The sequence below is a fragment of the Mobula hypostoma genome, chromosome 3, assembly GCF_963921235.1.
Source record: "Mobula hypostoma chromosome 3, sMobHyp1.1, whole genome shotgun sequence".
Taxonomy (NCBI): Eukaryota; Metazoa; Chordata; class Chondrichthyes; order Myliobatiformes; family Myliobatidae; genus Mobula; species Mobula hypostoma.
In genome coordinates, this window is record NC_086099.1 from 67,985,911 (window position 1) to 68,001,988 (window position 16,078).

General features: G+C 43.5%; 1 protein-coding gene across 14 annotated transcripts in view; it reads right to left on the reverse strand.

Moving 5' to 3' along the window:
- The window catches only part of limch1a (LIM and calponin homology domains 1a), a 395,389-nt gene that overhangs the window by 127,961 nt on the left and 251,350 nt on the right, over positions 1–16,078 (reverse strand). The window lies entirely within an intron of this gene.

The following is a 16,078-nucleotide window of genomic DNA, read 5'->3' on the forward strand; positions in this document are numbered from 1 at the left end:
CTAAATGGGATTTAACCAGCAGAAACTATTTGTTCGGTGTGCAGTTAGATTTTGGATCTTGCAATCACATGGATCAATTGAGGCAAATTTCATTAATGAATTTCAAGGGAAGCTGGATAAAGACATGTGGGAGAAAGTAGAAGCCCACAATGGTATAACAGGTAGGGCTGCTGCCTTACAGCTCAACAACCAGGTTCATTCCTGACCACAGGTGCTCTCTGTGTGAATTCTGTGCACTTTCCTCATGGCCGTCAGAATCAGAATCGGAATTAGGTTTAATATCACCAGTACATGTTGTGTGGGTTTGCCCCAGGAGCTCTATCCCAAGGATGTGCATGTAACTATGTTAATGGGCCACCGCCCCTAGTGTAGGTGAGTAATCAAATCTGGAGAAGTTGATAGGACTGAGGGGACAATAAAATGGGATTAGTGCAATTGGTTTTTAATGATCCGTGTGAACTCAGTTGTCTCATAGACCCATTTCCATGTTGTATTGCTTTTTGACATGCTGATGAGGTGTAACGAACAGGCTTGCAAGGGGTGTAAACACCAGCATATATCTGACAGGCTGAAAATTTTAAAGAAGGAGCATTAATTTCCACTTATATCAACCTCAACACAATCATGAAAAAACTCTGTATTTTTCTTTTTATTCATTTTATCTTGTGGCATCACAAGTAAGGCCAACATCTGCTTTATATCCACTATGGCCCTTGAGCAGATATGGTTGAAGTACACAGTTGCCTTTAGGTGGGGAGTTCCAGCATTTGGCTTCAGCGATGATGCACTGTATACCCTCATCAAGTTGAAGATTAGAGATTAGCTTCATTTATCATACATACACTGAAACATACAGTGAACTGCACTGTTTGCGTCATCAACCAACATACACTGAGGATTGCTGGAAACAGCCCATAGGTATAGTATTGTCCTGATGAAGGGTTCCAGCCTGAAACGTCAACTCGTCGTTTCTGACTGATGCTGTCCGACCTGCTGAGTTCATCCAGCGTACTGAGAGTGTTCCTAGGTACAGTATTGTCATGCTTCTGATGGCAATGTAGCATGCTCATAAATCCATACAAATTTCTGGAATGTGAGAGGAAAGAGGAGCATCCAGAGGAAACCCACATGGTCACGGGAGAATGTGCAAACCGCTTAAAGGCAGCAGCAGAAATTGAAATTGCTGGCACTATAAAGCATTACGCTATGCTACGCTGTTGTTGTACAACTGGGACCTGAACCTAGAGGCGATGATAGTCTCATATGCTTGTTGCCTTGTAAAGTGGCACAAGTTTGGGAGTTTCAGTGGAAGAAGCCTTGGTCAGTGCATCATGCAGACAAGTATTGTCGGATACAATCTGCCAACTAAATGGTAAGTCTTGTACCCAACTTTGGCTTGTAGATAGTAGAGAGGTTTTGTCAGACGAGGAGCAGAATACCTGGCACTGCCCTACTCCTTCAGACACATATGCTTTTCCATGATGTTCTCTCAGCGTGACAAGGACATGATCAGCAATGGTAAAGATGTTGAATGTCATGGTAAGATGGGTACACTCTTGACAGAATAGTTGGTGCCTACATGGCATGAATGTTGCCTGCCACTTATCCCATCCGGAATGCTGCTCAGTCTTGTTGGATGTGCGGCATAATCACATCCTTCATATGTGGGGTTGCGAACAGAACTGAATCATACAGAATCAGTTGTGAACGTTCCCACTTAAGAACGAAAAGAGATGTCCCAGTTCTGCCGAAGGGTTTCGGCCCAAACATCCACTGTACTCTGTTTCATAGATGCTGCCTGGCCTATTGAGTTCACCTCCAGCATTTTGTGTGTTGCTCAGATTTCCAGCATCTGCAGACTTTCTCTTTTCTTTGTGTCCATAATTTTCTTCATTTGTGCTAGATAGAACTCGAGATATTGGAGGGAGCTTCCTTTAGGGAATCATGGATTTCAGTTTTTAAAAAAATCCTTGAAAGTGATACGGGGTCATGTGCTACCTCAGTGTAAGACAATTATTCTCAAGACTTTGGTCCCTCTTTGCTTGTGTGCTGCTGATTTTTCTCCATCTATGTCCTGTATACTATAATGCAGTGGTCCCCAACCACCGGGCTGCAGACCGGTACCGGGCCGCGAGGAAATGATATGATTTGGCGATATGAGTCAGCTGCACCTTTCCTCATTCCCTGTCATGGTCACCGTTGAGCTTGAACGCACGCAAGGTCATTATGCACGTGTCATCCATGGCAGCACGGGAAGGAGATCAACTCCTTGAGCTCGCAAATGACGGCAGGCTGAAAAGTATGTTTGACATAACATCTCTGCCGGCATTCTGGATCAAAGTCAAGGCTGAATATCCTGAGATAGCCACGAAAGCACTGAAAACGTTGCTTCCATTTCCAACGTATCTCTGCAGTGAATGCAATGGAAACTAAATTGCGGAATAGACTGGACATAAGGAACCCCTTTCCAGTATCGCTGTCTCCCGTCACCCCTCAATAGGACTGACTTTAGGGAAACAAGCCCAGGGCTCCCACTGATTCAGCGATATTGGTTTGTTGCAATTATTTTATATGTTCATAAGGGGAAAATATATGCTGTGTGTTTAATATCTTAAAATGTTATGATGCTATTGACTTATAAATGACCTATATAACCGTATAACAATTGCAGCACGGAAATAGGCGATCTCGGCCCTTCTAGTCCGTGCCGAACGCTACTCTCACCTAGTCCCACCGACCTGCACTCAGCCCATAACCCTCCATTCCTTTCCTGTCCATATAGCTGTCCAATTTTTCTTTAAGTGATAATATCGAACCTGCCTCTACCACTTCTACTGGAAGTTCGTTCAACACTTACTTCAAGCTCCCCTATCCTCCCCTGATAATTGACTTATCACCATATCCATGCGAGGAAAATATGTGCTGTGTGTTTAATATTAAATTCGTTAGATAAACCCTTTTAGAAACTAAATTGAGTGTATTAGTCACTTATCAACTATATTCCGGTCGTGATTAACAACCACCCCCAAACCCCCAATCGAACGGAATTGCCAAAAACGATTTACGGGGGCGGGGGGAAATCGACATATCACGCATGCGCACTGGTGCCCACGCAAGGGTTCATGATCATTGTAGTCTTTCTCGGGGCAAACACAACATATTTGACTGCAACTCTTATCCGTTGGCAACCCTACACCCCCCACACCACCCCCCCCACCCGGTCGGCCGGTCCGCAAGAATATTGTCAATATTAAACTGGTCCGCAGTGCAAAAAAGGTTGGGGACCCCTGCTATAATGACAGCTAGAAACCAATTTTATTTTATACAGTGTATTCCAGTTAATCGGGTCATGTCAGGACCGGTACATTTTGGCCTAATTAAGCGACTACCCCAATTAGCTGAAGTTTCATGGAAATAGTTAAAAAGGTATAAAAAAGACAAACTACTGTTTAACTGAGCAACAAATAATGTATTTAAATGAAATACATAATAAATTGGAACACTTCTAGAGTACTATAAAACTGTGTATTAGTTCTTAATAGTTATCAACTAAGAAATTCAGTTTATGGTGCGATGTTCTTTTGATGGACTGTAAATCAGTGTAGACACCTAGTACAGATAATGGGCTGCCTTCATACAATGCATTTGATAATTGCATCCTCCAAATTTGCATTTCCATTGTAACATTCAAGATGATTGTCTATGCCTTCAACTTCTTCATAGTACCTAACTTGTTTAGGTACTGAAATTGTTTCATTATCATTCCCAAGGATTGGCATGTCCAAGCCTCAATCCTTCAAAGTGCAATGAGCAAAACAGTTATGAATTGTCTTACTGCTTATTTCTTGTCATCTCATTTTGAACAGAAACACACTTGATTGATGTTATTTAAAAACTGTTCGCCCTAAACGTAGTGTAGTGTCTAATGGCCACACAGGTGCATGTGACTGATGCCAGTTAAAAACTGTTCAGCAAGTTTCCTGCCCTAATTAAGTGGCAGTGTGTCCCAAATAAATGAAGGGAATCCCGAACAAGAGAAAATCTGCAGATGCTGGAAATCAAAGTCATTCACTCAAAATGCTGGAGGAACTCAGCAGGCTAGGCAGCATCCTTGGAAAAGATTAAACAGTCACCATTTCAGGCCGAGACCCTTCATCAGGACTCAGAAAAGGGAATCCTGGCTATTTTCTCGATCAGTTTTTGTTTTTGAAGATTTGTCCCAAATAAGCGACTGCCCTGATTATCCAACGGGACAATTAACCAGAATCCTTACTGTTATTTGCTTGGGAATTAGAAATTAGTCATTAATATTCACTTACTTTTTAAGTGTAAAGATCAACAACTCAAAGGTAAGGAAGTGTTCATTCAGTGGAAATCATAAGACCATAAGATATAGGAGCAGAAGAAGGCCATTCAGCCCATTGAGTCTGCTGTGCCATTCAATCATGGACTGATCCAATTCTTCCAGTCATCCCCATTCCCCCATCTTCTACCTATATCCTTCGATACCCTGGTTAATCAAGAACCTATCCATCTCTGCCTTAAATGCACCCTATGACTTGACCTCCACAGCTGCTCATGGCAACAAATTCCACAGATCCACCACTCTCTGACTAAAGTAATTTCTCCACACCTCTGTTCTAAATGGACATCCTTCAATCCTGAAGTTGTGCCCTCTTGTCCTAGACTCCCCTACCATGGGAAATAACTTTGCCATATCTAATCTGTTCAGGCCTTTTAACATTCAGAATGTTAATCATTACAGAAATTACTCCAGTTTATATTTTCATTTTCCATGTTTCCTTATGAGACAGCAGAAGGGCATTCAGGCAATCGAGTCTGCTGTCTGAGGTGAGGAGATATTTCTTCACTCGCAGGGTGTGAGTTCACTGGAATTCTCTCATGCACAAAAAATTGGGAGCTAAGTCACTAAATATGGTCAAGAAGAATGCAGGTAGGTTTTTGGACACAAAAGCATTGCAGGTCCTGAGGAGAGAATAAAGATTGATTTATATTTGTGCGTCAGATGTACGCCGTAGGTGCGGCGTAGCCGCAAACCCTATGCTGTATCTATGCTGAATCTTACGCCGTAGCCTGACGCGCACCTCTCCTAAAATGTAACTATGCATCACCGCAACAACTGAGACTGGTCTGCTTGGTAGCATCGCATTTCGTCCTATGCTGCAATAGCTTCCCATTGGGTGACTGAAGGGCAGGGAAGGAACTCTGGCTGCAATGCTTTCCATAAAGCTTTACAGACCTCCGAAATTATGGAAGACCCTGTGCTTGAAGCCAGTTTGTAGTTAGCTGTTACAGCCTGTTGACTTCCACCTGAAGCTAAAATCCGAATGGTGATTGCCAGTCTCAGAGTATACTGTGCGTACACTGATGCGAAATAAATGGTTGGAGACCATGAAGCAAATCGTCAAATCTACCTGCTGACATCCAAAAATATTTGAAATGTGTTTCCTCGTCCATATCTCTCAGTGGCTGGACAAGCACAGAAAATTCACCCTCCTTCAGTTTCAGTCGCCATTGTTTGAAGTTTGAGTTTCTTTGAGTTGAGTTTCAACACGACGAATCTCAACACAGTGGCATAGAAACCCCACCACCAACTAGCATTTTGGCAGTGAATTGCAGAGTGACGCAGACACACCAATATAAATGCTCACAACGGCGTAGCCCACTTGCATAGGCTACAGCGCAAGCTAGTAAGCACAAGTATAAATCTGCCTTAAGAATTTGATTACCATCATGTTGAATGGTGGAGCAAGTTTGAATGACCAATCCTGCTTGCTCCTATTTTACAGTTTCTGTGACTAATATCTTCCCACCCTCATCACATACCCACAAGGAATGGGACAAGTGTAGATATTGTTCTCCTCTTTTACCTAATAATCACCGAAGCAATCGCAGTACTCTGACCATCATTCCAGCTGAGAACAACTGGCTTTTGAAGGATCACAAGCACAAACGAGGTGGCTTTCTTACTGAAAATCTCTGATAAGTGTAGTAGTGGGACCTTTGACGTTTGCAATACATAATTGACTTGTCGGGGTATGATTAGTAAGTGTGCAGGAAGCACAGAATGGGGTTGAGAGGGATGATAAATCAGCCAGGATGAAATGGTGGAGCAGACTTGGTGGGCCAAATAGCCTAATTCGGCTCCTATGTCTTACGGTCTTAACAAAGACATTGGTGACGTCACAGAGAGAAAGGTAGACTTCCAAAAGCACAGCAGTTGAGAAGTCAGGTGTAACAGTGGCAGATAAGGCTCAGGTATATACTTTGAGAGGTCAAATGTAATGGGAACGTGTACTGTTAACGGCAGGAACACTGATGTACAAAGGGTGGAAGTCCAGGGATTCCTGAAAGTGACAGCACGAGTAGGTATGTTTGCCTTCATAGGCTGAGGCATTGAGTAGAAGAGTTGGAATGCCGCTTTGTAGTTGTGAAGAAAACAGTTGGACAAAACTTATGGAATATTTTGTACAGTTCTGGTCACAATGCTACTGGGAGCAATGGTAAGAGTGCAGAACAATTCACAAGGATATTTACTAGAATGGAGGGCTATGGTTTCAAAGAGCGATTGAATCGGTTAGGTTTGCTGTCAACAGAAAATAGTGGGTTGAGGGGTGAACTTAGAGAGTTTTACAAAATTATGAAGGAGGTAAATAGGATAGAAAGTTAGAATGTTTTTTTTTAACCAGGGCCGCAGGACAGGGAGTCAAGAACTAGAAGGGAACAGATTTAAGGTGAGAGTGGAGAAGCTTACAGGAAGGTAAGTTTTCCAGACAGAGTGGTGAATAAGTGAAATGAGCAACCAGAGGAAGAAGTGCAGATGGAATATGATTACAACATTTAAAAGATATTGAGTCAAGTATTTGGTTGGAGGGATATTCGCTTGATATGGACAAACGGAATTATTGTAGATCGGCATCATGTTAGTCATGGATGAGGTGAACCAGAAGGGCCCCTTTCTGTGCTCAATATTTCAATGATTCATCTCAGTAGAATGCCCGAGGTGACATGGACCAGCAACTCACTGGAGAAGTTCTTGTAGCCTTTACCAAGAAACGAGTACAAGCCCATTTATTAACCATTTACTAAATAGCCAAGATTATTATCAACTCTATGAATTAGAATCTGCATTTACTCAGGAGATGGACGCAGAGTCCGGAGAAGTGAGGCAAAGCAGCAGCGAGGTCATGGACTCGATATAGATTATGGAGGAGGAGGTGTCTGCTGGCAAATTACGGTGAATAAATCCCCAGGGCTCAACTTGGAGTTCCCGCAGACCCTGTGGGAGGCAAGTGCAGAAATTGTCGGGGCCCTAGCTGAGATATTTAAATCATCCTGAGTGATAGCGGAGGTACCAGAGGATTGGAGGATAGCCAATGTTGTTCCATTGTTTAAGAAAGTATCTACAAATAAACCAGGAAATGATAGGCCAGTGAGCCTGATATCAGTAGTGGGAAACTTATTGGAAGGTATTCTAAGGGACTGGATATATGAATATTTGGATAGACAGAGAATGATTAGGGATAATCATAATGGCTTTGTGTATGGTAGGTTATGTCTAGCCAATCTTACAGAGATTTTCGAGGAAGTTACCAGGAAACTGGACGAAGGCATGGTAGTGGATGTTGTCTACATTCAAGTCAAGTTTATTGTCATTTAACTATATATATGTAGGTAACATATATAGTATATATGGAAACGAGAGAACATTTCTTCAAACCAGGGTGTAAAGCACAGTAGTACAAATAACACACAATAACTTATAAAGGTATGGATAAGATCTACAGACGAATCACATAGAAATAAAAAACTGAAGTGAATTACTTTTAAATATTGGAAGGTATGGATCAGGTTAACCAGTGACACTTTGAATATGATGCCCCTGGACTTCAGAACACAGGTGGCCTGGGGGAAGAAACTGTTTCTCATCCTGACCATTCTTGGTTTTACACATCCTAATGGCAGAAAGTCAAAGAGGATACTGGATGGATGGGTGGAATCCATAATAATACTAAAGGCCCTGCGTACACAGTGCTCCTGATAACTGTCCCTGATGGATGATAGGGAGACCACTGTGATCCTCTCAGCTGTTCTCACTTTCCTTCGTAGGGACTTCCAGTTAGATGCTCAACTGCTCCCATACCAGATGGAGATGTAACTTGTCAGGATGCTCTCAATGGTGTTCCTGTAAAATACAGTTAAGATGGGGGAGATGGTGGTGAGGTGAGCCTTACTTGCCTCAGTCTTCTTAGGAAGTGGAGGTGCTGCTGTGCCTTCTTGTTCAGGGAGGTGATATTAAGGAACCAGTTGAGGTCATCTGTGATGTGAACCCCCAGGAACTTGGAGCACTTGACTCTCTCTACAGAGAAGCTACGTATTTCCAGAGGGGGATGATTTGTCTCCACCTTCCTGAAGTCCACAATGATTTCCTTTGTCTTCTGCACTCTCAGGCTTATGTTGTTCTTCTCTTACCAGTCGTTCCCCTTCCTCTCTATAGTCTGTCTTGTCATCATTCTTGATAACACCAACCACTGTTGTGGCATCTGACACTGTTTGAGCTGGATCCTGCGACTCAGTCGTGCATCAGCAGTGTGAACAGCAGCAGGCTGAGCACACAGCCTGGGGAGTGCCAGTTGCTGCCCAACTAGACTGACTGTGATCCTTTTGTTAAAAAGTCCAGTTTACAAATGCAGAGGGAGATGTTGTGACCCAGTGAGAACAGTTTCCCCACCATTTTCTGGGATATGAAAAAAGATATCGACTTTAACAAGGCATTTGACACGGTCCCACGTGGGAGGTTGGTCAGAAAGGTTAAGATGCTTGGCATTCAAGATGAGATAGTAAACAGGATTAGACATTGGCTTTGTGGGAGAAACCAGAGAGTGGTAATAGATGGTAGCCTCTCTGGCTAGAGGACTGTGACTAATGGAGGGTTGCAGGGATCAGTACTGGGTCTGTTGTTGTTTGTCACTAACATCAATGATCGGATGGTAATGTGGTTAACGGGATCAGCAAATTTGCAGATGACAATAAGATTGGGAGTGAAGTGAACAGTGAGGAAGATTATCAGAGCTTTAAGTGGGAACTGGACCACTTGGAAAAATTGGCTGAAAAATGACAGATGGAATGTAATGCAGACAAGTGTGAGGTTTAGCACTTCAGTGGGACCATCCAGGGTAGGTCTTACACAGTGAATAGAAGGGCAATGAGGTGTGTGGCAGAACAAAAGGATCTAGGAATACAGATCCGTAATTCCTTGAAAGTGGTATCACAGGTAGACGGGGTCATAAAGAAAGCTTTTGGCACACTGGCCTTCATAAATCAAAGTATTGAGTACAGGAGATGGGATGTTAAGTTGAAGTTGTATAAGGTGTTGGTGATGCCTAATTTGTGGTATATATGTGCAGTTTTGTTCATCTACCTAAAGAAAAGATGTAAATAAGGTTGAAAGAATACAGAGAAAGTTTACAATTATGTTACTGGGACTGGAGGACCTGAGTAACAGGAAAGATTGAGTAGATTAGGACTTTATTTCTTGGAACGTAGAAGATTGAGGGGAAATTTGATCGAAGCATACAAAATCATGAGGGGTATCGATAGGGTAAATGCAAGCAGGCTTTGTTCACTTTAAACAACAGGAATTCTGCAGATGCTGGAAATTCAAGCAACACACATCAAAGTTGCTGGTGAACGCAGCAGGCCAAGCAGCATCTGTAGGAAGAGGTGCAGTCGACGTTTCAGGCCGAGACCCTTCGTCAGGACTAACTGAAGGAAAAGTGAGTAATGGATTTGAAAGTTGGAGGGGGAGGGGGAGATCCAAAATGATAGGAGAAGACAGGAGGGGGAGGGATAGAGCCAAGAGCTGGACAGGTGATAGGCAAAAGGGGATACGAGAGGATCATGGGACAGGAGGTCCGGGAAGAAAGACAAGGGGTGGGGGGGGGACCCAGAGGATGGGCAAGAGGTATATTCAGAGGGACAGAGGGAGAAAAAGGAGAGTGAGAGAAAGAATGTGTGCATAAAAATGAGTAACAGATGGGGTACGAGGGGGAGGTGGGGCCTTAGCGGAAGTTAGAGAAGTCGATGTTCATGCCATCAGGTTGGAGGCTACCCAGACGGAATATAAGGTGTTGTTCCTCCAACCTGAGTGTGGCTTCATCTTTACAGTAGAGGAGGCCGCGGATGGACATGTCAGAATGGGAATGGGATGTGGAATTAAAATGTGTGGCCACTGGGAGATCCTGCTTTCTCTGGCGGACAGAGCGTAGATGTTCAGCAAAGCAGTCTCCCAGTCTGCGTCGGGTCTCGCCAATATATAAAAGGCCACATCGGGAGCACCGGACGCAGTATATCACCCCAGTCGACTCACAGGTGAAGTGTTGCCTCACCTGGAAGGACTGTTTGGGGCCCTGAATGGTGGTAAGGGAGGAAGTGTAAGGGAATGTGTAGCACTTGTTCCGCTTACATGGATAAGTGCCAGGAGGGAACTAAAGGTGTAGCTATGGGCACCCGTATGGTTCCTAGCTATGCCTGCCTTTTTGTTGGGTTTGTGGAACAATCTATATTCCCTGCCTATTCTGGTATCTGTCCCCCACTTTTCCTTCGCTACATCGATGACTGCATTGGCGCTGCTTCCTGCACGCATGCAGAACTCGTTGACTTTATTAACTTTGCCTCCAACTTTCACCCTGCCCTCAAGTTTACCTGGTCCATTTTCGACACCTCCCTCCCCTTTCTAGATCTTTCTGTCTCTGTCTCTGGAGACAGCTTATCCACTGATGTCTACTATAAGCCTACTGACTCTCACAGCTATCTGGACTATTCCTCTTCTCACCCTGTCTCTTGCAAAAACGCCATCCCCTTCTCGCAATTCCTCCGTCTCCGCCGCATCTGCTCTCAGGATGAGGCTTTTCATTCTAGGACGAGGGAGATGTCTTCCTTTTTTAAAGAAAGGGGCTTTCCTTCCTCCACTATCAACTCTGCTCTTAAACGCATCTCCCCCATTTCACGTACATCTGCTCTCACTCCATCCTCCCACCACCCCACTAGGAATAGGGTTCCCCTGGTCCTCACCTACCACCCCACCAGCCTCCGGGTCCAACATATTATTCTCCGTAACTTCCGCCACCTCCAACGGGATCCCACCACTAAGCACATCTTTCCCTCCCCCCCTCTCTCTGCATTCCGCAGGGATCGCTCCCTACACAACTCCCTTGTCCATTCGTCCCCCCCCCCCATCCCTCCCCACTGATCTCCCTCCTGGCACTTATCCGTGTAAACGAAACAAGTGCTACACATGCCCTTACACTTCTTCCCTTACCACCATTCAGGGCCCCAAACAGTCCTTCCAGGTGAGACAACACTTCACCTGTGAGTCGACTGGGGTGATATACTGCATCCGGTGCTCCCGATGTGGCCTTTTATATATTGGCGAGACCCAACGCAGACTGGGAGACCGCTTTGCTGAACATCTACGCTCTGTTCACCAGAGAAAGCAGGATCTCCCAGTGGCCACACATTTTAATTCCACATCCCATTCCCATTCTGACATGTCCATCCACGGCCTCCTCTACTGTAAAGATGAAGCCACACTCAGGTTGGAGGAACAACACCTTATATTCCGTCTGGTTAGCCTCCAACCTGATGGCATGAACATCGACTTCTCTAACTTCCGCTAAGGCCCCACCTCCCCCTCGTACCCCATCTGTTACTCATTTTTATGCACACATTCTTTCTCTCACTCTCCTTTTTCTCCCTCTGTCCCTCTGAATATACCTCTTGCCCATTCTCTGGGTCCCCCCCCCACCCCTTGTCTTTCTTCCCGGACCTCCTGTCCCATGATCCTCTCGTATCCCCTTTTGCCTATCACCTGTCCAGCTCTTGGCTCTATCCCTCCCCCTCCTGTCTTCTCCTATCATTTTGGATCTCCCCTCCCCCTCCAACTTTCAAATCCCTTACTCACTCTTCCTTCAGTTAGTCCTGACGAAGGGTCTCGGCCTGAAACGTCGACTGCACCTCTTCCTACAGATGCTGCTTGGCCTGCTTTGTTCACTTTAGTTGGCTGGATCTACAACCAGATGTCATGGGTTCAGGGTGAAAGGTGAAAAGTTTAAGGGGAACATAAGTGGAAACCTCTTCATCCAGAGGGTCATGAGAGTGTAGTCGACTTCAACATTTATAAGAAATTTGGATAGGTACATGAATTGCAGGGGTATGGAAGGCTGTGGTCCTGGTGTAGTTCAAATGGTTCAGCACGGACTAGATTGGCTGAAAGGCCTGTTTCTGTGCTGTATTTTTCTATGACTCCATGAATGTGATGTCCAATATACAGGACTATTTTTTAATATTAAAATTGGCAAATAGAAAATAGTTAGTTCAAATTAAAGTAGGTTTAAGATATTTTCTGCCTGTATAAAAACAAGGTCCTGCACTTTGCAAGATATGGATTAAGATGACACAACTTTTATCTACCATGCAGTCAGTTCTCTGCTTTTGAAGCAAAGCTCTAATTCATAGCATTTCCCTTAATGGCCATCTCACATAATAGTCTGAAACCATTCATTGCCATTGCAAATAATGAGGTTATCTGGCACCCTCCCAGGGGAATGGCATGCAGTGGGCGTGATGCCAAACTGCATCTTTTATTTTGACTGAGTTAACAGAATGGCTAAATAGATTGTTGTGGAATTCTAGATCAATTATGTAATTGTACCAATTTTTCTGTTTATCTTTCATCATTTCTGATTAATAATTATATGTCAATATAAAGAACATTCAGTAGATTCCAATTTCTTTAACACTATTGTAGCATCAAATTCAGACAGTCTCATAACAACACTGAGTGATGAAGGCACACACGGTTAACCCTCACTACTCCAGCAGCAATATGAGAACACCCCACCAGCTTTATGTTCGATGAGTGAGAAGGATGTCTTGAGATTAAGGTGCCTACATGATGTCTAGAAGTTGTGATATTTTGAATGACTCCATGCCTTCATTACACCACTTTCCTAAAGCCACCAAGAATTGTTGTTTATGTTTAACATGATACACTTGCTGATTTTTTTTTCTTTTCTAAACTGCTGAACTCTTTTGTTGTGAAAGTGGCATGCAAAATTGGGTCACAATTTTTTTTATACCCAATTTACTGCAAAGTACCTCAAATCAGATTAGTTGACCAAACCTCAGACCTCAAAAAGGTTGGAAATAATTGCTTAAGCAGTGTATTTTTCCACCTCAAAATCTCTCAAAATACATTATGATCAATAAAATGCTTCTGAAATGCAGTCCATGTTGCATTGTAGAAAACACGGCAGTCAATTTGCATAGGCCCTGGTCCCGCAAACCAAATAAAGTGCAAACTGTTCCTTTGATAATGCTGACTGGGGAATAAGTATGGTCCAGGACCAGACAGAAATGTAACTAGCCAGAAAAAATACTCCATCCTACATATGAGGGTTACAGAATAAAATGTGTTGCTTGATGCCATGTTACAATTAAAAACATATGTAATACCCTGGTTAAGGTTCCTACTGTTATGCTGTAGGTATTTCATTTTAGCAGTTTCTGCAAAAGCATTGTATCCTGCTGGTGGAATGTTTTGACTTGGGCTAGATACAAGAAGCCTAACTTAAGAATGTTGTATCAACCAGTCAGGATGGTGGAACTGGGAGCAAGTTCAAGCAGAGTGGGGCAGAGAGAGATTTGTAACAGACAGTAATCTGGTTCAGGGTCTTTTTGGCAGGAGCTGTGGGGAGGACAGGAGGGAAGATGCCTGAGAATGCCGAGGGGAAGGTGAGTCCCCGTTGCGAGAAGTGTTTTGTGCAGATGAATGACTCCAAGGAGGAAAAGCCCATTTGTTCGAGATGGATTTTGAGCGAAGTTTGGAATGTGGTGTGCGCTTTCACGCAGACAGTGGGTCCAGTGTGTGAGTAAAGACAACTCCAGGATGAGCTCCAACAATCCTGTGCACGTTGGACTGGTGTAGCTGTAACGGACCCTTTTCCTTTATTTCTTTCCTCTTTCCTACTAACTGATAAAGCTGAAATTTGTAAATACACATACTTTTGATTGTATGTGGTGCACGATCTGCTACTTCTTGCTGACTGACAACTGTGTATGGGCAGTATTCTTGCAACTTTCACTCAAATTGAGCTTCTTTAATCGGAACATCATGACATTCCCGTTTGGTTGAACCCCAAATTGTACCGATCCTAGACACTTGCTGTTTGTGAACTGCTGAGTCACATGGGTGTTAGCCAAGCTAGCCAATGAGCCGAGTTTGCATATGGCGGGGGGTGGGGGGGGTCTACAAATAACAATACTCATAGGAGTCAAAGTGATCATGCTGGCCAAGACAATAGTCTCACTGAAGATCACAGATTAACTGCTGGTAGAATGAACAAGTGGGAATGGTGCACTTGTGAGCCTGTAACAAGTGACCTAGTAGTTTAAATTCAAGTCTTTTCAGAAAAGAATGAAATGCTGTGGGAAGTATACATATTGAAATGAATACTATCTTTGCATTTCATTTGCATTTTTGAAATGTTGTAATATTGGAAATTTGTTCAGGCCAAACATGCGAAATATGTACTGCTTCATATGGATAATTAAGTTTTCCCTGGTTCATGGAACTTGAGTTGTGAATAAATGTTAGCTATTGTACCACCTTTTCAGGGACATTCCTACTGAGGAAAGATTCCCATTGAGTGATTGTTGCTCAAGGCCTGCCCTGATGGGGTGCAGAATGGGCAATTCTGTGAACTGGCAGCAGTCCCAGGTGCTGTCACTTGAGAAATCATAAGAAATAATTCCATGATGTTATTTTAGCTCAATTTAATCAAATACATTCAGAATAGGATTGGGGGTGATGTGGAATACAAGGCTGCCATCTATTATTTGATCGTGTAGGAGAGCCAGAGGTTAAACATGTGGTTAAAAGACTAGAGATGAGGAAATATGACTAAGACTTCATAATGTTGGCCACATAAATATGAGAGGTGAAATTGGCCAGGATTATGGGTTTTTATTTTCATGATGGACTCTTTGATCATCAACTGAAATTACAGGCAGCCATTCAGCATAATCCCAAATGAGCAGATAGCAGTAAAAATACAATCTTCAAAGAGTTAGACAAAAATAAATTTTGTGCTTCTCAGTAGTGTAAGTGCTATAAAACGTGCCATGAGTACCCAAAAGGTGTTCACATAACTACTTGGTGATGGGCTGTAGCTGAACCTAAGAAAAGGAGAGAAATTAGGGAGGTGTAGGGGTAATCATGTATACCTGTTTAAGGAGAACTGGTAAGTTGGAAGAGTGTCTGAGGAAAAGTAGTAGTTGTTGATACCTGTCTCTGTCAAAAAGGCATTTTTAACTGGCAGGGATCTACGTCGGAAGGAAGTTAAGATAACAAGTGGGAATAATCTTGGAAGCAGTCACTTTGCAAGAGTTAAATCACATACTGGAGATAAAATACCATGGCGTGAATGGCCATCCTCAACCACTTCTGACGAGCATGAATTCGCGGAAAGTCAACATTTTGCAAAAGGCTGAGGAGGGTGTATTTCTGAATTGCCACAGTCCATGGTAAACCTCTGTCAATGTGTATGGTTGATGAGGGAAGCTGGTGGTGGAGAGAGCTTACAGAGCTGGAGAATGGGTGCAAGTGCTGGGATGAGAAGCCTGAGAAGATGATTCACTGCGCATGTTTGGGATGAAAGATGGTGTGAATGAGACTGGGGAGGGATTGGGGTGGTGACCCAGAGAGAGTGTGATTAAGGAGAGTGCAGAGACAGATCTGAGGAGTTACTTATGGGACCATGAAGAGCTGCCAGGAGTTGTAGGAGGGGAATGGGAAGAGCATTAATCCATAAGTAGGCAAAGTTATCGAAAGAGCATACTCAGAATCCATTGACACTTCAGCTCACCAGGAACTCCCCAGCAATTGGCAGGCTCATTAATGAACATCAAAACAGGCCTCCCCTTTCAAGTAAGACCTGCCTCAGGGTTCAAGGCTCAAACTCATGTCACAATTAACTTCTGTGCTTCTTATGTAGAA